This window comes from Myodes glareolus, chromosome 20 (genome assembly GCF_982192425.1).
Source record: "Myodes glareolus chromosome 20, mMyoGla1.1, whole genome shotgun sequence".
NCBI classification, from domain to species: domain Eukaryota; kingdom Metazoa; phylum Chordata; class Mammalia; order Rodentia; family Cricetidae; genus Myodes; species Myodes glareolus.
In genome coordinates this window covers 25,088,002-25,112,238 of record NC_142045.1, presented here as the reverse complement: position 1 = coordinate 25,112,238, position 24,237 = coordinate 25,088,002, and the positions used below count along the sequence as shown (strand labels likewise).

At 40.4% G+C, this 24,237-nt stretch overlaps 1 protein-coding gene across 8 annotated transcripts in view; it reads left to right on the top strand.

Moving 5' to 3' along the window:
- The window catches only part of Mbnl1 (muscleblind like splicing regulator 1), a 176,246-nt gene that overhangs the window by 109,388 nt on the left and 42,621 nt on the right, over positions 1 to 24,237 (top strand). The window contains exon 1 of one of the 8 annotated variants that reach the window (XM_048424790.3): positions 7,686 to 7,796. The exons of the other annotated variants lie outside the window; for them this stretch is intronic. The gene's annotated coding sequence lies outside the window, so the exon portion shown is untranslated. Of the gene's footprint in view, positions 1 to 7,685; positions 7,797 to 24,237 lie in introns of those variants that run through there. 8 annotated transcript variants of the gene reach the window in all.

Here is a 24,237-nt window from a genome sequence, read left to right as displayed (position 1 = left end):
TAACACTTGCTTTGTAGCAGAGAGCCCCTGACCTTAAGAGCAGAATCTGTCCATTTGTTTATGGGGCACCCTGGGTATGACAGAAAGGGACTTCAAATTTATCCCTCACTGTTTCTGGTAGCAGTTTGTAGTACAAGGAAGAATAAATAGGCAAGTTCAAGCCAGGGAAGCATGAAAAATGGACTATTCCAAGAACCAGGGGCAGGTTTGTACAGGGTAGCGCTTGCTGGGGAGCTGTCTGCAGAAGAGAGACAGCCAAAGCTCTGCAGTCGTTCTCCTCAAACCTCCAGCTGTGTCACCGAGCATGCCCAGATGTTTTCTCGTGGACAAAATTGTCCTTGATTAAAATGTAGGCATTAAAGAGTTAGAAAACATGAAAAGGAAGTACCTTCCTGTGGGCTTACTGTATTTATTAATTTTACCTAATTATGTTTACCATAGTCTTTCTGTGTATAGATGCCTGTGTGGGTATGTGTTTATGCATGTGGCTATGTGTGTGTTCATGCATGTGTAATAGCCTGGCCTATTAAATGTTAGGAAGTTTTTGTAGATTTGAAGTCAAAGTAACAAGCCAGAGCACAGTGTCCCCGAAATGTAGCTCAAATGAAGTGTGTGAGATTCTGTAACGCGTCCACATGTCCACAGAACAGCGGCAGAAACCAGGAAGAATGAGGTCCAGAAATAGTACTGGCTAGTCAGGTTTGCCATACTGGCAGACGACATTTGTTTTATAATTTTATTTGTATTTATAAACAGTATTTTTTTTGTCTACATTTGAACAGGAACTGCAAATAGCATTGAGGGATATGAATGAATTTAAGTTGTTGGTTTTCATGCAGACCTTGCACACCGAGAGCCCGGTTTTCATTCTAAAGTGGTAACTTATTAAATTCATGGATCCACAAGACCTCTTAGACAGGTGGTTCTCAATCCTCCTAATACTGCAACCATTTAATACAGTGCCTCATGTTGTGCCCCACCCATAAAATTATTTTCATTCCTACTTCATAACTGTAATTTTACTACTGTTTTGAATTGTAATGTAGGTATTTTTGGAGATATGTTTGCCAAAGGGGTTATGACCCACAGGTTGAGAACTGCTGTCTTAGATTAAAAAGTATTGCAGGGCGGATTCAGCCATGACTGCCGCAGTCATTATTTTGAATAGAAGTGAAGCATTATTTTAGCTATGGTAGGAGACTAATGCCTGGAAGTGAATTCCAGTAAGTTTCTGAGGAAATGAAGGTGAACAAGCACAGTGAAACTAGTTTTTCTTTAACCCAGTTTTACGATGGTTCCCATTCTTTCATCTCTTCTTCCTTTTTCTCTCTTCCCCTTCCTCTCTATGCCCCACTCTGGGAACCAAATTCAAGGCTCAAAGCACACCAGGCCGTACTCTTAATGGTCGGTCATACCTGCCCCCAGTCCTCATTATATGACAATCCCTCAACGACCTACAGTGATATTTCTGATGAGAAAATGTCATACCTGTATTTTTGTTTCTAAACCAGTTTGAGCATGAGATAAAGTCATCCCACAATGATGGTCCAGGACATATAACGTATGTAGAGATGGTAGTCATTTTCTATCCAAACCGTTTTTCTAAAATGAATATAAGTCTAGTAGATTTGGTTTTAAACACAGGATGTAATTTTGAGGTTTTCTTACTATTCATGTGTAATTCTCAGAAGAGAATTTCTCCTTTTTTTTTTAGTGTGTCCATCTAAACCAGCAGTTTGTAACCCGTGAGTTGCAGCCTCTGTGGTGTCACATGTCATAAATCTTGTATATTAGATATTTACTTTATGATTCTTGACAGTAGAAAAATTACAGTGTGAAGTAGCAACAAAATAACTTTATGGTTATGGAGACCGCAACATGAGGAACTGTAGTAAATGGTCCCAGCATTAGGAGGGTGGAGAACCACTGTGAGCAGATAGCCTGAGATATAGTATTCTGGATTAGCATTGCCTGCATCTTTATTATCATTTATTGTTAATAGAAATATTATTATTATTATTATTTAAAATTCCAGAAGATAAGAAACACGTGTACACAGCACAGCTCTGGTGTGACTTACATTATCTTTGTGTCTCTATGATCTCAGAGATCACTTGCAAGGAACAATGCAGGCTTTGTAACAGTGTATCTGACCCCTGCAGCTTTCCACGTGGAGTGCAGTGAATTTAGGAGGGAAGCACTCATTAAATGCCTGTTAGCAGAAACCCACCCACTTCAGAACGCAGGAGGAAGTGGAGACCATTTGAGCTCCTGGAGCCATGAATGTCGTCCCCAGCGGAGGACACTTAAAGGAATTTGATTCAATGATCAAAATCTACACATAATTAAGGTGTTTGATTTGGAATAGTTCTTGTTGCCAGCTTGTTTTCTAGAGTCAGGCCTATGAACATATTTTTAAACTAGTAGCATTAGGTTTTAATAAAACCTTTGACCCGAGAAAGCACAGGGCAAGATCAGACACAGTGACAGGCTGCTAAAGAATTGAGAGGAAATTCGTTATTCCAGAAGTGAAAGGCATCAGTTACAAGTCTTTCGCACTTCCCGTTGCAGGCCACAGTAACTGTTGGTGTTTGCGTGATGATGGGACAGCAGTGCTGGGACTCTGCTCACTACTGTGCTCCAGCTCTGAGATCTGTGCCTGTGCGCATGCCCAGCTCTCAGCCTCCTGCCACAGAGTGCAGTCTTTCACACTTGGCCTTTCTTTAGGGAGACTGCTGATAATTTTTATAATGAAAAATACCTTTTGGTAGTGTTTTATGATTGTGTCATCCATCTCGTCACTTACTGAGTGAAAAACTGCTACATGATTGACCTGTTCTCTTTAGATGCCAGCGAAGAACAAAGCGTTTAAGCATTTGCCGTTTCCGAATGACATCCTGTTGACAAAACAGCTGACACGTTGAAGCTGTGGCTGTGTGTGTCTGTTCAAAATCACTAAAGCCCTTTCAGCGTCAAAGTTTGATACCTCCAGTTCCGTATGAGCTGAGGCCGTAAATTGAGTTTGTCTTTTCTGACAAACACAGAGGTGGCTGAACATGTATCCATGGGAATGTCAGTTTCTCAGTGAAGTTTTCTTGTTTTTGTTCTTTTGTTTTTCAAAAACTATAAATTCTGAAAATGGAAAGGAGAAACCTATACTTAACTGCACCTTTCATCTTCAAACCTGTTTTTGAACAACGAATATAGCTGTGACCTCAGTAAAATGGCATCGTGCTATTTTAACTGTGTTTATGTGTTCAGCATATTTTGTTTTTATTATCATTTTTAATTTTTGACTTTTAGTATTAAAATACTCACACTTATGAAAAATATAAAGTAGCAGAGTAGTAATTGCCACAATACTCAGTATCTAGATTCAAGAAATCTCAGTATCTGTCCATTGGGTTTTGGATTCAGTGACACATACAACATATTTTATAGCGTATTATTTGATTTAAAAATACTTTGGTGAATGTATCAATGATTAAGATTTCTTCAAAACTTGGAAAAAACACTATTTTTTATTACTACATTAGGAAATTGTCTTTTCAAAGGTTTCAAAGGCATAAAAGTATCAATGTTTCAAAATCACTTTTTTCTTCAGCTTTTTTATCAACATAAATGAGAAAGATTTTGTGTGTCTATTTGTGTTTGTATGTGTGGGGGGGACTGGAAGTAAAAGAGACAGAGTCAGAGAGAGAGAGAGAAAGAGAGAGAGAGATTTTGGATTCAGAACAGAAACTTTCAAAGGCATAAACAGAACAGACTGTTTCAGGACAAGTATGTAAAGAGGGGACAAGATTCACTTTTCACAGACCTTCAGTTCTTGATCAACAAAATGAGATCATTGTCTCATACTAATAATATCATTAACTGTAGGATTCCATGACAATTATCATTGAGAAAGAGTAAATTTAGTGATTGCAATGAAGCTGAGAGATGCTAAGTAGGCTGATAATGATAGCCAGAGACTTTCAGTTGAATTCCGAGTTATAGTATTTTAACCTTCAGCTTAATTACCATCAGATGTGTCTGATTCTGGGTCCATAGACAATGAGTCTCTGATTTCAGTGGCTTTTAGAGCAGGTCCACGCCTTCCATCACATGAGAGTTTTACAAGTTGATACCACTTAATTTTATTCCATTTCAGTACATTTTATTGTGTGAGTCCTCTTGCTTAGTTCTTCAGATTGTAATGCAATAGCCTCCGCACCTAATAAGATGGCAGATACACGTACATTTCCATACCTGAATTACACTAATGCCTCGCTTATTTTAAGTGCTCTGTTGGAGGGTGAATAAAAGACTTTTTTATTCATTGTTATATTTTGGAAATGAATCTATTTGATGCTGCAGGGAGGGCTTTGCGTTCTAATAGACTGCAGTTTGAATATATTGGCACACCATAGACACAAACATCACATCCAGTTAAGGAGCTGAGCAAGCCTTTGAATGTCAGAATCCTTTGTTGTTTCTTCACTAAGAAAATGAGGGGCATCTGACTAATTGCTTCCTGCTGTCAGTTATTTTGAATGGCGAATGAAGACAGCCACTTCTTTAGATAACATCACTTTCATTTGCCAAGTTCATTTGCCAAGTCCACTGTTGGGAAGGAATAATTTGATGAATATTAGATAAAATGTTTTATTTAGTAAAGAGAATAAATTGGTACAATGTTCATAATTCAGAAATAGAATTGAAAATGTGTCATATATTTACCTAAAATGATCAAAGGTGTAAATTCCAAAGTAAAATTACATTAGACATAGTCTATATTTGGTCTTTTAAAAGCATTGATCTAAAGGAAAACTTACCTTTCCACTGTATTAAGTGGTTTTTCAAGTTAAAAAAAAAGAAATTCAGGCACAGTTGAGTACTAAAATTGACAGTGATACACTGTGGGCAGTTTTACTATTTCTTGACCTCACTGCTTCTAGTCCTCTACTTTTTTACTTCAGGTGAGGACTCAGCAGCACCATGTAGAAGTTCATCGTGATTGGTAACTCATTTCTAGCATAAATGATTTAAGGTTGTATATTTATCTTTTACACATAAACACTGTTAAAATGAACATCCCCTTTATCTTGTGTTTATTTAGGAACATTTAATTTTAAATAATTATAAGTTATAATTAAAATTAAAATCCCAAACCATTGGCAGACTCAGTTGCTATTTTAAATTACTGTATAGTCTTGCAAATTCTATTTCTAAAGTGCCAGTGAAAAAGACCTGACTTTCTGAGATCTGGGCAGAGGGAGGGGGCAGCAGGAATTTTTCTTCTTCCTTTTTTTTTTTTTATTTTTTACATAATGGACACTGGCAGTGATCCAGCAAAAAACAAAACAAAACGCTCAGAGCACCATCAGCATCTTTCCAGCCGTCAGTGTCAGCCTCCAGCATCTCCCAGCAGCACCACAGAGACACGTTCACCAGCACCTTTCTCAATCCCTTAGCTTGTCTGACTTGTCCTGCCATGTACCTTCTGTGCCAGACAACCCAAGCCAGGGTGTCAGCTTGGAACTGAAGGAAGTAGACTGGAAAATGGGCAGGCTCTGTCTCTCTGGGGAAGTGAAAGTAGTGCCCACCTCATGGGTAAAATATGTAAATCCTACCAAACAAGTAAAGTTTTCCCTGTGGACCTCAGCATGCAAAAATCAGTGGAGAAGCGGAGTGCTTTAGCCATGTTGACATTGTTAACAAGGCGGATATTGCCACATGCACGTAGAGACGCACCCACCTGCTGTCCACAGCTCCCAGCTCACAATAGGGCTTGGGATGTGAGAGTAATTGTTTTGTCCATGGGAAAAGACAATTGACATCCATTGTGATATAAGAAGAAGAGAGTTTCTAAGGCATGCGCATTGCAGGGTATCGAAGTTACTAAGCTGCTTTTAAGGGCTGCTGTTGGTAACTCTGTAGTATTTCTAATTCATATAAAGCATTGATACTAAAAGGGTCCTCTTGGCAGCCAGCTCATAATGTTTGCACAATAGAGTGTCGAGGACTGAACACGAATTCCCTGAAATCATAATGTGTGCTGCATTGTCAGTCAGTCAAGAAAAGCACCGCTGATTACCCACTGAATTATGCATACAAATATTTGCAACATCCTGTGTAATTAACTCATGAAAATAAATAATTACTATAATGGAGACTGAGTGAGTTTCCATATATTTCTCCGCTCCTAAAAAAGATATTATCCAGCTGGTTAATACTATTATATTTCTTAATGAGAATATTTCAGATACAGTGTTAGTGACATGTATTTCTCCTCGCTTTAGAAAATCTAAAATAAAGTATCAATTCTTTTGTACAGGAATCTCCACATATTCTTAGATTGTGATAGATCTCTGTTTCAATCCCATCAAGTTGGTTCACCATGCTGTTTTTCAAGCTAGGGGGCATGCAGATACCATCACAAATTAGCCACGAGGTATAATAGAAAATACTTCATAGGTTCTTAAATCCTCAGGCATCTTTTAAATGTCTTAAATTTTAAATGTAAGGTTTTTCTTGGAAAGGACTACTTTCTATTAAAGTTTTCAGATATACTGTATATAGATGTTTGACTCAGGCATCTGAGAAAAAAATACTTGCACATTTTGTCATGAGATAAGTGCAAATCGAATTTTACTTTATCTCCTCGGCATTAATCTTTTGACTAATACAGTGATACCGTCTGTATCTGTAGTTAAACTCTTGGAAATCAAAATGTTCATCATCAGGGCTGATGTTAGTTTTGATGTGTATCTGATAGCCAGACCTGCTTCAGAAGCAGCCTGAGATGTTTGCAGTGGCTTCGACTTGCTGAGTCATAACAGCTGGAAACGGTCCAGTTGTCAGTTATTTGCATGGACGATCCTGGTTCCTAGATTTGATCTGGCTAAAAGCAGAACCAAAGCCTGAGGAACAAAAAGGGCATTTGGTTGCTTATTCCTGTGTTTTCAGGACTAAAGGGTGCTGTAAAGGATCCAGAGGTTACCCATCATCAGGCAACACCCCTTTCCTTTCAGATGCTCTGTGGGGTGCTACCTTTATCTTTTGGGGGATCTCTGGTTCTTTTGGTTCTGCTCAAGGCCTGCCTGCTGCCTGCTCCCCATCTTTTTTCTGTGCCCCCTCTTTTTTCACTTCTTGTTTCCTCTTCCCCATCTCTGTTTCTTCCCCGTACTCAAAAAATGATTCAAAGTGGGATTTGTGGTTGGTGATTCACATGCTAGCTTCCTGTTACTTAAAATGAAACCCAAGTCCTCAGTAGTGAGGGTCCTGAAGCCTTAGCATATTCCAAGTAATTGAACCATCAGAGTGGTGAGAAGGAATTGATAAGGATTATAACTGTTCTTTGGAAAGGTCGCTACTTTTTGGTAGGATATTAAAATATATTAAGCTATTTAAAATTGTGCCCTGGTATTATGCCTTTCCCACTGGATTAGCCTGGCCTTTGTGCTTTTGTGGGCCTTTGAATGAGGCCTGATTAAAACTACCTACTCCTTGCTTTCTGTATAAACCACAGAGACTCGAACCTAGGTTTAACACAAAAGAATGGATCTGCGACCCATGTTGTAGTGATAGGACCCAGTTAAGCCACGGTATGTCCACATAAAGCATTGCCAGTTCAGTCTGTTTTACGTGAAGTCCTTTTGCATTTGGGTTTTGTTTTTTTTTTTTTTTTTTTTTTTTTTTTGCAGGGCTGGTGGATGGTGGGTAGAAATTGTGCCTTCTGAGAATGGTGGCGTCTTCAATGAGCTAATGAATTGCAGCACATGGGGCCATGCTCAGCACCTTATGTGACAGTAAATGTATGTTGTTATTATGTATCCCCAAACAAATGTTGATAAGTCGGAAACCTATGTTTTGGCATACGTCTTTGTATTTGGAGATCAAATTCACAGCTTTTACTTGGTATTTACTCCTTTTAGATTTATCTAACATTGCATGCCCTCACTGTTTCTGTGATCAGATCTGTCACATCAATCAATTGGTTATTTCATAAAATGTACAACTGTCAAAGGATGGGTACAAACACAAAGCATTGAGGATATTTCATCAGTGTTCTGTTCATCAAGAGATACTGTAGGATATTCGTTCTTATAATTCTGAGTCCAGTTGCTTTATTGTTGGCAGCTCCATTTGCACGTTATTGTAACGTAATACACACATCTCCATTGCTAGTACGACTGGCTTTATTTACATCTTCACTAGTGTTTACTTCCTTGTCTTTTGTTTAATAACTAGACAACTATTTGTAAAATTATTTCAAGTATATCTATGTCTTTTTTTTTGCAATGGAAATATTTCTTTACAATCTTTCCTAATTTCTCTTTAACTAATTCAAATAATATCAGAAAATCCTTCTTAACATGCCATGGTAGACCATTACTTGGAATTATACTGCATATATGATAGAATGACCAGTTATGTATATTCTTAATATTTATTTTTACACAGTTTTTTAAAACATTTATTTATTTATTATATATACACTGTTCTACCTGCATGTGTGCCTGCCTGCCATAAGAGGGCACCAGATATCATTATGGCTGTGAACCACCATGTGGTTCCTGGGAATTGAACCCAGGACCTCTGTAAGAACAGCCAGTGCTCTTAACCTCAGAGCCATCTCTCCAGCCCTGAACCAGTTATATTTATAACTCTACCAGTTATATTTCTATTTATAAAATGTTTATACTTATTCTACTTGTTAAAAATGTAGTGAATAATTTTAAATTAGGTTGGAAGCAGTGGAAATGAAATCTAAACACTTGTTACATGAATTGCTGCTGAAATTCTGGACGGCCTTTGATTATTCTGTGGAAGGACTTAGAACACTGACAAAACGTTCACTGAAACAGCAGCCTCTATTTAGTTAGCGCTCTGCTCTCAAAGTATCTTTTCCTCAAAACGGTCAACTAGGCGGTTATCATTAATTTCAAGTAAATACTTTGGAGCATGATCTTACGATGTAATTTTCCTCTTCAAGTACAGCAACTTTTCCTGAATGGTTCCAAAAAAAAAAAATTAAAGCCATTTTAGCTTTTCTTTCAAACTCTCGCTTTGATTGTAGTTTATAGATTTGGCAAGATGTAGTGTTCTTTCCTGGAAACTTTTCAAATTGCTCAGAATTACCTTTATTTAGTTTATCAGAACATGGATTTGCTAGATGACATTTGCATTCAATAACTACTGCAGCCGTGCACTGGAGACTGCGGAGGGTGGTTGGAAAACTGCAGAGGTTCCCTTATGGCTATGGAGAAGCCTCTAAGGTGGGGCTGTAAGGGCTACGCTTTGCCCTTTGCTTCCGATGCCTATCGCGGAGCATCACGAACTTGAATAAGTGTGATTTGAATACATGCCTGGGTTCTATCAGGTCCTCCTTTCTCTAGGGTTACCACACTTTTCATATATGTGTTCTAGTCCAAGCTTCACACAGTTTTCTCTGTAAAGTCTATTCTCAGTCATTTTTATTCCTGTATTGTCAACACTTTGTAAGGATTCACATACTATTTTTTCCTTTAATATACTGATATGCTTTACTATGGTATCATATAGGAAGCCTGGATAAAAGAGCTATTTACTTGTGAATTCCAAGTTCCTTTTGTAGTTTCATTTAGCTTAGCTTCTAGTAGCAAGTTCTTGTGCTTTAGTTTTTGAGGATTGACAGTGACTAAAGTTGAGGGTTGAGGACTGCAATAAAATGAATGAACTGCTCTTCTTCAGATTAACTTTGTTTGCTTTTGAAAAATTCTGATCCAAAACTAGATCCTTTTACTAGCATTTGTATTATGTGAAAGGGGGCGAGGGGCTAAATCCCAGCTACTTTCCAAGTTGTTTGTAAGACGCTCGGATTGCAAACCATGCTTGTGTCCTTGGAGAATGGGCAGTGACCATTTCCTGTGAAGGGACAGATCAGGGGTCTCTCTGCTGCCTGGAGGTCTGTGCAGTTGAGGTGGACATGGCAAAGCACAGGGCTTCCTTTCATGCGATGGAATCAGTGGAAAGTTTTGCAGTCTGACATCAAATGGTTGTTAGGTAGGCTTCTCCCTTCAGCTTCTGTTCTTTTGACGTTCTAATCTGCTTCAATGCAGGGCTCAGTTTCTTTATTCTAGGGACTTACTAGGTATATTTGCTAACTGATCTGGAAACTGCTTTCGTTAACTAAATAGTGTACCTTACCTCTGCTCACTTGCTGTCAGGAAAGTATATTTAGACAAGGTCAGTTAGTAAGTGATATTAACCACGCCGGCAAACCCAAGCGTGAAATCCTCAAACTCAGCCTCCTTGAAAGTGAAGTCCTACTTCCGTCTTCTCTCGGATCGCAGACAAGTGCTGAGAGAGGAATCAGCTAGCTGTCCATTTGTCTGGTGCAATACTTGAACTCAGCGTGCTTAACAATTTGTAAAGGCAAAGGAAACTCTTTTCTTTGCCAAAAGCGTACATTGTAGAATTTGTGTTGGTTTTTTGATGTCAGGTCACATAACAGAAAGAGGACCAAAAGCTAGAGAGAGCAGATTGTGCTAGATGGAACAGTGAGGGAGAAAATGGAAGGAGGTCCCCTCCCAACGTGTTCAAATAATTTGAAGTATGGCAGAAAAAAAAATAAGACTTCAGAAACCTAACACAAATGGCTCATTTTAGTTTTACAGTACTTCTCACAGGCCACCCTTCATGGTTGTTGGTGGGTTTAGTGTGTTTTTCTTCAAAGCAGAAGAGTTGTGCAGACTGCTTCTGTTCCGGTATTTCTTCTTGCTGCATCAGTTGCGCTAACGAGGACTATTCTCCCCACAGCTTTCCTTCGTATTTTAGAGCCGGCTTTTGCTCTCTTTAGGCATTGTGTCCAGCTTCACTTTATGGCTGGTTTGTGCATTCTGGGCAAGGAAATAGGACTTTCCCTCAAGGGTCACTCCATACTTCAGAGGTATATTCACAACTCCTGGTCACTTCTTTCCAATGGAGTGGCTCTCAATTAGATGGTGAGACCCGCCAGACTCACAACGAAGAGGAAGCAAGAGCTGCTTGGTGGGCCATCCTGGACACAAGGAGCCCCTGAAGCCAAGGTTCCTTGATGGCAGCCCCAGGTGTTTGCTTTGTCACTTGTGGCTGCACTGTTTCCTCCACACCTCCTCATGTGACTGGGTACAAACTGCCTTGCTCTTTGGCCTCTGTGCTTTTTTTTTCCCACAGTCTTCAACAGCTTCTAAAAAGGGATAGAATTTAGTCCCACCTGCAGCCTGGGAGTCTTAGAAGTCCACCAGGCTGTGCACAAGGCATAGTTGTCCAAAGGTGTTAAGGAGCTGCCATCTTATGTAATGGTGCATGTCATTGTCTTAGGAGTGACTCCAGAATGTAGAGATTTGCCTCAGAGATGTTAGCAAGCACTGTGCAGAGCCAGAGAGTGTTCTGGAAGTGGGAGGGGTCTGGAAGTTTGCCCACAGAGAATTACTGTTTCCCGAGTAGGGCATACGTTGTGCTACGCTTGTTGAGCTCCTCTCAAGGATCCATTGTAACCAGATCAACAGAGGCTTCATACCTCCCTGGAAGAGCTGCCGCCCTGGAACTAACACCCTAGTGGCCCTCCAGCTTGTTTACAGGCGTCCTGCAGGCACCTCTTTGCTGTGGAATGCTGAACAGAGAGTTAGTTCCATGTGTTCCAGGATACAGGCATGCCGTGAGAGTTTCAGGCCCTTTTCTTTTCTCTCTGTTGACAATTCACAATTGTTTTGGAGGTGGGGTGTAATATTGTGGTATCTGAATTCCCCGTGGACCAGTTGTCCATGAAAACAGGCTCATTCGCATATCCGTCGCCTCAGTTACTGTTCATTACACAAACACTGTGCACCATGTCCGAGTCTAGCATTTTTTTTTGTCATGGTCTGTGTTAGTAAAACAGTAATAAAAATGACAGAGTAGTTCCCCATGTCACATCCTGTGACTGGCCAGGGCTATGTCGTTGCAGCCTGCCCCATGTTAATCCCTTGAGTCAACAGTCAGGGACATTCAGTGCTACACTTGAAATATTTTTAACATGTGGTATTTAGAATGTTTACAATGTCAAAGGATCCTTTGTCATGATCTTCTTGTGTGGTTCAAAAGATGTTGTAAAGGACTCTAATTAAGTGCTTTGAAAGGAAGAACTCGGTTTCAAGGAGGAAAATCATACCACACACTTTAATGGTATATCAGTCAAATAACCTTTAAGAAATTCAAGAGAACAGTGTGTTGTTCATTTTTGGTTGTTTTTCTATGAAGAAGAGAATGTGTTTGACGCTCCCTCAGGGAGCTACACCTCTCTCTATAATCGTGTTTTTCACATTTTATGTTTGAATGTAAATGATCGAAGAGATAGCGTAACCTGTTCATATTTGTCATGGAATATATTAAATTCGGTTTCTATGGCAACAACTTTTAATTGGCAAATCCTATTCTGCTGGTTCTCTCAAGCCTGTTTTCTTGACTACACTGGATTGTCAGAGAGGCTTCACATGGTACAAGTCGGATTTCACAGAGTTCTCTGACAGGAAGCATGTTCATGGGCCAGGGCTTATTTTTATTAAATAATTATTCATACTATGTTTGCGTGGTTGGTTGCTGTGGCGATTATGTTTCTATCTCAACTTTGCTCTGTATCAAGAAGCCAGTGAAGATTTTTTTTTTGACACTTTATGTTTGCAAGTATGTGACAGCCTTTCTTAACTGGAAATAATAAATAAATAGCATTTCAACCCCCTCCATCCCTCCCTGCTGAAATCTATGAAAGCAGCATTTCTGGTGTTTCAAATAGTTTACTGATGGTTTTTAGTTCCTCTTAGTCATGGCTGTAGTAGTATAGTCTAGACTGATTTACCACAAATGCAGTTTTGGGTGTTCATCTTACACCCTGTGTCTTGAATCAGTGTGGTGCAGAATGTTGAAGCAGGTATTTGGTAAGTTGGATTTAGCTACTGCAGTGTTACAAAAATAGATTAAGTAAACAGACACAGCAGGCCAATGCAGCTTGGATTCAGAATCCTCTGGAGACTTAGTAGAACTTTAATAGGCTATAGTTTTAGAGAAAACTATGAATCTCTAGGGTGATTTTAATATTATATAATGAAGGAGGAGCTGTTTTGCAGCAAAAAAAATATCGAGTGATATGTCCTAAAATTATTTCAGGGAGGTTTATCTGAAAGCTTCTCTTTTTCAGCTATTACAGTCTATTGTGGACTTGCTTATTTATTTATTTTTTGCCTTTGCTATTTTTATACCCCTGCAGTATCATAACCCTGCACCAAGCACAAGGCGGCATTGCACTTGGTGCTGAATGTAAAATTGCTATTAAACGAAAGCTAACAAAGCAAATCCTTGGAAAGTGGGAAACTCTGCATTAAAGATTTGCGCTGTTTAATGTTGTAATATAAAACTTAGAATGCAGAAGGATAAAATAACCACTTCCACCTTCAAAAGGCATGACTGTGTTCAGTGAAATATCCGAGTGTGTGTCGTCACTCACTTTCCTTCCTACCACTGCAGAGGTTCTGAAAAGGTGTTCCTTTCTTAAGATTTTTCCACGTCCTTTTTAGATTTGTTCCTTTTATCAGATGTCATGGAAAACTTTTATAACTGATTAGTTCAATTTAACCTCAATCAAGTTTCATTATATATTTCTAATCAATATGCTTTCTGATTAATTATGACCCCAGTAGCCTAGTAATTATACATATTTGTAAAATAAATAACTAATGTGTGTAGGTAGCCACATTTTATGAATTGATTTGACTTATGCATTTTTTCCAGTAGTCTAAGAAAATAAGAGGTGCTGTCAAGTAATAAAGTGCTAAATCATCTTTAAACACTATTCTCCAGAGGAGTACAGAAAGTAATGGAGATGAGGTGACCTATAACTCTTGCAGAGTGAACCCTTCTCAGAGCCACAGGCCCTGAACATTATTCTCTGATCAGTATGAGTCTGTTAGACTGTTCATATTCCTGTAATTTGGCTATCTGGTGTTTAACTATTAAAAACAATACCAAAGAATCTTGACACACAACTGTCTCGGTGCTTGTGATGAAATTTAAACCATGTTCTCTGAGGTGACCTCATACACCTTGTTGGCTGTCAACCTCAGCATGCCTTTGTTGACTGTTCAAGTAAATAGTAACCCTGATGAAGTGGGTATTTGTCCACTTGGTAATTTTTAGAGATCTCTGGAACACACTACATCAAATTGTCAGGATTCTTCTCATACCCATGCTGTGCAAACAGTACTTGAGAAATTAGTACAGAAAGGGTAGCTTGTAGACTTTAAATCTTTGGCTTTTTAACCCTCAGCAACACAGCCTAACAGTTGAGAGCAGCAATGCAGCCAGTTGCCTTCTGTCTTCTCCAGCAGTTCCCGTGCTGAGAGAAGTTCTTCTGGTTTTGGAAGTGTCAGATTTCCTGTTGTTACCTCTTCATCCAAGCCAGTCTGATTTTGAGCATTTACTACCTACAAACACTATGGGGAAGGGGTAGGAAAAGATAGGAAAGGCAGAATAGGAAAGGATAGGAAAGTGTCTACAATGGACCAGATTATAGCTCCGTATCCAGCAGGTGAGACAGTTGCACATCCGGAATCTTTATTGATGGTTTCTGCAGGTTAGCTGTGAAGTACATCTGCTGGCCTCCAATTGTATGACAGGTAATTGAACCGAATTATTAAAGAGTTTCTTCATTATGCTACAAGCTCTAGATGAACGACAAAGAATGAACGTGAGCAGGCAGTGGGTTTCAAAGTTGCTGGAAACAGGAATGTGGGATAAAACATATGGAAGCCTAATTTAGTTGCTTTCATGGTTTCCCACATTGATATGAAACATACTTTTCATACTTTTAAATTTTGAATGGGGCTCAGGCTCCATACATGATATTTCTTCTCAGTACATACATTCTCCATGCACACATATAAGCTCACCCTTAACATATAAGTATTTAGGGTGAGATCAAGTGTTTGGAAATGATTTTTTTTTTGTAATAGGAAAGCACATCCAACATCCAAGCAGCAGTGACTCGTGACTCCATTCCAGATTGGAATCCTTCATGCAGGGCGAGAGTTCTGGGACAGGGCCAGGATATCCCTTGTCTAGACCTCTCCAGAGTAGAATAGAAACCAGTACTTTGTATAATTCCAGTGGAGACAAAACAGCACAAGGGTCTTTGAAATGACCTGAGACTGGAAAATCCACCTTAACAAATGAAGATAGAGCTGTCCCAACAACTGCCACATTCTCATGGTCTTCTCCAGGTGCTGGACACTGAAGCAAGGGTTCCCTACAGCTTTTCACTTAAAAGTCCCCCTTGTCACCTTACCTGGGAGATAGTATAGTTACTACCATTTTACTGATGAAGAATTTGAGGCCCAGAGGGTTAAGTGATAAGCACAGAGTCACAGGTTGGAAAGGTCAAGGTTAATTTTTGAATCTATGTGCCTGTTTTTGCTTCTTTGAACTTCACTGTGAAACTTTCTCCTCATCTCAGTTTTAAGGAAACTTACGTTGTAATACGTCACAGCAAAGATGAAGAATGACAGACCCGTGTTTAAAGAATGTCTCCATGGCCGTGTCCGCTATGTAACTGTTTCAGGTTTACTCAGTCTTTGAAACTACCATTAAATTCCTGCCTTTCTCCTTCATTTCCTGTTCCTCCAGCCTCTCATACCAATAACCTCTCTTTCCTTCAACTTTACCATTTGCATTAGAACACTTGGTTGTTTGGACTTTGGAGTATCATCATGAGAACAATCACTTGTCTTCCTGCCCCAGAAGACCAGGAGAGTTGACCACTTTTGAGGACTTATTCTCTGCCATTAGCTCTTATCTGATACTGTTTTGCCTTACAGCATATTGATAGTATGAGCCAGGCATCATCGCCATGGTAGTTTCCAAGCAAACACCTAGACACACTTCAGGGTGTTACAGAGTATATGTGAAAGCTGAAAAAAAAAACCCCAAAAAACCGAATTGACCACTAGAGTGCTGGCATCCTCTTTGGAAGCACTGAGAAATGGCATGCAGTTGCCTGAGGCAGGCAGTATATGTCTGTTCATTCCCGCCCCCCACCCAGTGGGCTCAGAGCAAAGCACATTTTGTAAATTCCCAGGAATTCATTCCAATTCTATTTTGGTAGGCAAGGAAAAGTTAGAGAATTGATGACGAAGTATTGTTGGTGTCTACTGTCATCTCAATGAATTGCAAACTGAAGCTTCTTTTACTGTGCATCGATTACAAATACAGGGAGAATCATTGAGTCCTTTAATTTTGTTTTTAAAAATGTATCTGTTCTCAGTGGAGATAGTTGAAATTTATACATGGCAGAGTTGGCAAAGTGACTTCTCTTCATTTTACAGTTTCAGAGCCAAGGATACTACGCCCCCAAATTCTGGTACCCATTCCCCTCTCCCAAAGAAACCATTTCCTTATCACTTTCAGAAGGAGATAATGACGACCTGTGGTGTCTGCTAGCATAGCAAAAGTGCTGGTCTGCAGGGTCTCTCGGGGTCTGCCACTACTGTGGCTCTTCTCAGCTCTTCTCATCCCACCCCATGCTCTAAACGCCTTCAACTCTGGGCTTCCCTCCCCCAGCTTCGCGTTTCCTTCTAGCCCTACTATTTCAGCTACGGTTCCCCTCACTCTTTGTAGTCCTGTCTCGTGCCCTTCTCTTGGTCTCCTTTGCCCACACTGTCTTTGTCTTCTCTCATTTTCCACGCCTCTGTCTCATGGCCACATCCAATCTGCTGGCCTTGTTAAATCTACTACTTTCTCTCCCTGTTGTGGACTCTTCAAGATGCCTGTGACTGGACCCTCTCCCATATCTATAATAAAAACCTTCCCCACAACCATGCCTCGTACCTGTCATGTCCTCAGTTTATATACTTAGTGTCTAAACCCTCAGTTTATACATCTGGTGTTAAAACCTCCAGGTAGGGTATACATGAACCCTTTCAAGGGGCCCGGCCTCTTTTAAGCAAACTAAGATGCTGATTTGACTCTCCTAAGGTGTGTATGGATCATTTCTTTCTGCTGGCTTCTGCCCCCTCCATATTTGACTCCAAATTCTAGACCCTACCCCTTCACCTGCTTCTTCTCTCTCCCTGCAATGCTTCTCCACTGAGATTTGGGGTATCTCTTGGTCTGCCTGACTCCTAGAGCCCGCTTCACCTTCCTGGTGCCCTTCACAAGAGAAAGCTCTGGCTCTCCTTCTCTCCTCTTCCGCTGGGTTAAGTATCACCTCAGAACTGCCTGCTTTGTCTCTCGGTTTGATAGAGCTTACTGTAATAGCCACACTTTCACCCTCCTGAGACCCCATCATATGGAAAAGGGGTGCCTCTTCCCTGTGATTTGGGGCATTTCTCTCTGATAAGTCTCTTCATCCACTTGGAGATGATCCACATCCAAGTTGTTATCACCAGGCCCTTTTTCTCTCTCATCCTTGTACTCTTCTTCTCCCCCATGTGTTCTCAGCTCCCTCCTGAAGCTTCCTCTTCTTCCCGCTAGGAGCTGCCTGCTCTCTGTCCCCCTCCTTGGCTCCCTGGAGTCTGCCATGTCTTCCTTATACCTTCTTAGGCCTGCATAATATTGGAATTCTTTTGGGGGCTGAGTTCCTGTTTGCAACCCGTGTTCCTTCTGTCTCTCAGCTTCATCCTGGAACCCTCCCTGGTGGTAGAGTTCCTGTTTTTGACCCTTTCTCTTTTCCCCCTTGAACCAAGAGATTGTATTAGGCTTTCATATCTGATTGCAAAAGGCCTGGCCTCAGTACAGCTCTGTGGTCACAAAATGGCACACTGGATCTCCAAATTATCACATATTCAACAACTTCTGCCACCACACAAGCCAATGACCTCCAAAAGTTTCTTTTCTCTAAGCCCTTTTTTTACTTTCCACTCTTGAAAATCTTTTGTCTCTATATATTTTCTTTCTGCGCTCAATAAAATCTCTGAAAGCTATTATGTAGACTCTATCTCAGGATTTGTAAATTTATTGGATGTGACTTGAAAAATCTACAAAATCTGTAATTAAAAAGTTAGCTTAAAACTTGCAACAAGAAGCTGATAGTTCAAGTCTCTACCTAGGTAACTTAAATTTTCTATATTATGCTGTATATGTCATTGAGTGTCAACTCATGTTTAGAAAAATAGATCTGCTACGGCATACTATAAATGTAACTTGGATCCAACATTTGTTTAGTAAAATAGATGTTTTTTAAATAGCAGCCAGCAACCGTGTTGTTGCTTCCTTCTTGCTGATGACCTTGTCAGGATGGAAGCAACCATGTGGCCAGCAGCCATCTTCACTAAGGTTAAAAGAGTACATACCTTGTAACTTCACCACCGTGTTGATTAAAATGACCATGCGGTATAAGCCAACTAAGACAGCAGTAAAACAAACGCTTCCCAGACCCACTGAGGCCGCTGCTTATTGCCTCTTCTTTTTAGACTACGGAGGCAGCAGTGAGTCTCCAAGATGTTCTGGATCAGATGGATCTTTGTATGATAATGGAGCGAAGGCAGTAGGAGCAAACTGACTATGCTTTACAGAGTCTACACTTTACCAGAAACGAGAACTCTGGGAAGAGGGACCTGAAGATGAGCCTTCCCTGTTCTCACTAATGCACTGATTTGGGGCCTGGGGAAGAGAGAAGTGGGGGGGGTGGGGGGAGAGAGAGAGAAAGAGAGAAAGCGAGCGAGCGAGCAGGAGCACGTGTATGTTTTAGTGTTTATTGCTATGTGCCTTATCTTAAGAAATAAAATGTCATACATCCTTTTGAGACAAAAAAAATGTAGAACTGAATTTGCAAAGTGACGGAGTAAAACGTTAATGGGATACAAAGTTCAACCACATGAGCCTTTTGTACATATTTACATTTTAGCTCATGTACTGCTTGAAAACTAAAAGAAAAGAACTGAGTGGAATTCTTTTGAAAGCCTGTATACTTATCCTACCTCTGCCTCTAAATAAACAACCACCCCAGAGTTTGTGCCTTTGCAAAGCACAAAAGGAGAACAAAACGCCCAGTGTTAGTCATTAGTTTTTGAATAATAAATGTCTGATTTAACTTTTTCTTAACCACTTTCTATTTTAGTACTCCCTGGCAAATTACGTAAGAGCCATAATTGGGCGAGCTGCAATCTCTGGGCAGGGAAATCACTTGGAAGAAGGCAGATCTGTTACAAAAGCAGCGGCTCGGAAGAGCTCGGTGTTCTGCCAGTATGACGGTGTTCCGATGAAAGGCAGATACTCCGGGGTGCTACAGTAATGTGAGGAAAGCTTCTCTGGAACAGAAACATATTCCTGAGGGAAACAACGTACGAGGCCTCCACACTTCTGGTTTGGACTTTTTAGATCATATTTCAGAAGTGACTGGCTACAGTTTCTTTCTTCGTGGGATATATTATGAATGATTTTGACATTTTGATTTGTGCAGGTTCAGGCCAGTTGCATTATTCATCACAGGATAATCCTGGTAAATTCTTAAATTAGCAATTTGAGACTTTTCTGGTGTGTACAGTGTCAGGATGGCTTTCAGGAGCTCCCTTCCTCCTCCTCACTTGATTAGGTTAGGCAGCTGTTTTGCCTTAGGTCGTTAGATAATAAATAACCACACAAACTACTATTAGCTCTTGGGTTTGTTTAATGAGTGCAGTCTTTCTATACCCTTAGGCCATCTCACCTGGCCTGTGTTCTGACATCCAAACTGGCAGCTGCAAAGACACTGAGCATGGGGCTATTCTTTGCTTGCATTTGGACCCCTTGCTGCCCCCTGAGCCATGCCTACATCCTTTCCTTAACTCTCTGACCTAGCTGCCTTGAGCAAACCCTGCTCACCTGATTGGCTTAGCCGCAGTCAGCTGACATTCCTGAATGTTTCCACCCAATCTGTGGTATAGTTCTTATTTCTGTCTTACTCATGGTGGGCGCCTGGCTGTTTGGATTCCATCCTGGGAAGTCACTGTGTTAAAAGACAATAAGGTGGTTCAGTGGTCCAGTGATGTACACCTTTAATTCCAGCACTTGAAAGGCAGAGGCAGGTGAATCTCTATGAGATCGAGGACAGCTTGGTCTACAGAATGAATTCAAGGAGAGAGAAGCCCTGACTTGAATGCCCCCCCCTTAAAAAAAAAAGAAAAGAAAGAAAGAAAGGAAACTACAGTGGCAGAATGAGTATCAGACCTACATTTGAGAACTTAACTGTGTTACCAACCTCTGATTTGGGGCAAGTCATTTATCCTCTCTTACTCGTTTTCTTTCTTTCTGTGATGAAACATTTAATGTGGGGTGGGTCTCATACAGTCCCTGTGGGGTTCACTGAGGAAGGGGTGAAAGCTTGCCCACTGCTTGCCCTCAGCCCTTTTCTGTGGTACTTTAGTACCACAGCCCATTTTTTGCCAGTTTTCTGATTTTCTGAAATAATATGCTCTGTCTCATCTTGACCCCAGCTTTCCCCTTCTCCTTGTCCCCCTTCATTTCCTTCTTCTTTCCTTCCATTTCCATTTTTCTCTCCCTCATCCCTTTGGATTCCATTCCCCTATCTGCTACCTTTTGGAGTAGGTCATTAAATATAAGAAAATGAGTACATTTCTCAGAAAGTTTGGAAATTATGTATTTTATTGAGACATGTTCATTTAATTGTGCATAGTAGCTCCTAGAATGAGGAGTAAGCAGAGACTGCTCCTTTGTTTCCCGACAGCTCAGACCCAAATAATCATACAGAAACTGTATTAATTGCAACATTGTTTGGTCTATTAGCTTAGGCTTCTTATTAATGAACTCTTACATTTTAAATTAACCAATTTCTATTAATCTGTGTTTTGCCATAAGGCTGTGACTTACTAGAAAGGGTCTGGTTCCTTCTCCTTCGGCAGCTACATGGCGTCTCTTTGACTCTGATGACTATATATGTCTCTTCCAGCCTGGCTATATTCTGCCCTACTATAGGCCAGAGCAGCTTCTTTATTAACCAGTGGTAATAAAACATATTCATAGCATACAGAGTGGAATCCCACATCAATGAGGTAGAAGAAATGGTCTTTGTTCATTAAAAATGGTAAAGGTCCTGTGGAAAGATACATATATATAGATATATATATATATATATATCATATATATGTATCATATATATAATCATTTTTATATATGATTGATTTTTATCAATCAATATATATATGATTCATTTTTAATTTATGTATTGAGTATTTTGCTTGCATGTACATTTGTTTCATATCCATAAGAAGCGAGGATCAGACCCCCTGGACCTTCAGTTTGGGATGGTTGTAAAGGACCATGCTGATGCTGGAAACTGAACCCAGGTCTTCTGCAAGAAGAACAAATGATATTAACTGCTGAGCCATCCCAGCCCCAGGATGATCTATATTTTGAAGCCCATGAATGGAGCACATTTTTAAGTGTAATATGGGGAAGCAGCATGAGGAAAAGTAGCAGTATGGAGTAGGCTGTCAGGCTAAAACACAGAGATAACAGCCAGAGGGTGTTTGGAAACTCAAAGTACTAGGGCGTTACGTAGGTAAATATGTATCTAATTTGAAAATTTCCTTACAATTTAAAAAAATCTTTAAGAAAAAGGTGGGATAAGTAAATTTTGAGATCCTCTTTCTCAATTTTTGAGGCGACTTTTAAAGATGAATGATATAGTGGTTGATAATTTAAACCTATTTAAAGCATTTTTTTGGTATTTTCATACTAATCTTATTTATACTTTCCTTGAAAGAACCTGTTGACTTTTATATTATATGTTTTCTCTTAGTATTTTTGAATTCCATTGCTTTTACCAATTCACAACATGAAAAGGAACTTAACCTAACTCCCCACAAGGAAGCTTAGTTTATTAAAACTCTTGCCTGGCCCACAGATTTTTTTTTTCAAAGATAAACAAATCAAAAACAGTACTTCCAACTGGAGTGAAGGCACTGTTCCTTATAAATTAAAACCCAATACTTTTAAAAAGTGAAATCTGAGCTGGGAGGTGGTGGCGCACGCCTTAAACCCCAGCACTCAGGAGGCCGAGACAGGTGGATCTCTGTGAATCTGAGGCCAGCCTGGTCAGAGTGAGTTCCAGGATAGCCAAGGCTACATAGAGAAAGCATGTCTCGATAAATGAGAGACATACACACACACACACACACACACACACACACACACAGAGAGAGAGAGAGAGAGAGAGAGAGAGAGAGAGAGAGAGATCAATTTTGTTTTTTTTTTAAGGGTGAACTGTGAAGAGCCATAGTTCACACCTTCTCTGGGTCTGATACAGTGAAAGGATGAGCATGTGAACCTGATAAGGAGACCCACTGCTGAAATATACCAGGCACTGTTACCACTAGAAGGACTCTTAACAAAGACTTAAAAGTTCTTGGAGGAGGTGGCGCTTAACCTGGGTCTTTAACTCCACTGACAAGTTATCCGAGAAATGGCAGGGATGGGTGGGTGTAGAGCGGTTTGTATCTGGGTAAGCGTGGATACAGACATATCTTGTGCAAGGGCTTAAACATGGTTTAGTGTGACCTGTACACAGTATGTGTGCATGTGCTGTGTTACCAGTCAGACACACATCTAGTTTTCTCAATTATTTTATGGACTCAATATATTCATAGTGAATTTTGAAAGCAAATAATATAGTGTGGGAATATGTATTTTCTATCTATATAATAGTGAAATAGCATTTTACATGAAAATAAGTAGTAAAGACAAACTATAACCAAAAGTTTATAGGTTGTCGAAGACCCTATCTAGTCCTGAAAGAACTTCGCAGGTGATGGGAAGCAAGGCTTGCAAGGTTCCCGTGATGTGGCCAGTGAGCCAGCAGAGTGACTCGGGTCTAGTCATTTCCATTTATTGAGTCCCAGCCGCAGGTGAAGTTTGTAGGGATTCCTTAATTTAAGGTCCACATCCTCCTTTGGTTTCTCTAATCATCGTTTTCACGGAGGACAAAGTTGCATTCAAGGTAGAACTTCTAATAGAGTCAAAGGTGAGACTTGAGCCTAAAGCTTTCTGCCAAGCTGGCACTCTCCTGCCAACTCCGGGAACCATGGGGCTGGAAGGCTGTGCTGGGTAGGAACACTCCATTGAATGGCCATGGGTCCTGCCTGCAGGCTAGGGGAGCTATGGCTGGCCACCAATGTTGACCATGAAAATGGAACATATGGTAGAAAATTAGAGCAGAAAGCAACTCTGTTCCAAGGAAAAGGGGCGACAGGATGTGAGTCAGTGGCGATGCTGGGGGAGATAGAGAAAAACGGTTGAGACTATCTTTCTCAGCAAATGTCCCTTCTGAGTGGACCCGCCAGGAAGCTATGTTTCTGATGCCCTGTTCTCAGACTCTGCAAGCTGGTGGACTCTGAAAATAAATTTTTAGTCTTTGTAAGCAATTCAACTTATGATGTTTTGTTGTAGTTCAAATACTAAATACTATAAGATTAAGAGGTATTAAAATAAAACAGGCTCCATTAACAGGTCCTTTCTGAAATATAGTCAGGAACTCAGTACTTTAGTCTTCTTTGCCTGACATAAGCTGTGGATACAAGAACTATGAGGCAGAGTAAGTCCCCTTCTGGAAAACATTCACCAGGGGAGGAGGATGGGTAAACAATTCACAGATGAGGAGAGAGTTTTACTCAAAGGAAAATAAAAACAGTTCTTTCTGCTAAGTCCTCCTGCTTCAGTGAGGAACAGGATGTCGGAATGGAAAGCATGCTCCTCAAGGCATGCTACCCTGCACACGGCACACCAGTCTGGATGTGTCGGTAACCAGGAGAAAAGCATCGCATGACATCTCTATGCGCCTTTTCTCTTACATTCGCATTTGGCTTATTATGAAAACAGTGTTGCCATGTCTGCACTCGCGCCAGGCACCGCAGCTCCACCCGTGCCATCCTCATCACTTGAAATATGCTCTGCAGCTTCGGAGTCTGTTCAGAGCAGAGCACCCTGGGATGACTAAGCTGTTTTGGGATTGCATGCTCACAGGGTGATTTCACTGTCAAGCTCATCTATAGCGGTTTTCTAAATGTCTGTGGTTTGTGCTTGCTTTTATTATTTGCTGGTATGGAGCCAATCTCCCCAAACACCAAAGATGCGAAATGTGTCCTTGTAGTGTCTTATTCCTCGAGATAAACTTCAGGGAATGTCTTCGAGTGTTACTTTAGATATTTGAGGGGCTTCCCTGGGAAGCCCGTGGGAGACTTGGGGTGAGAGACTTGCAGAGAGCAGGAGAGAGAC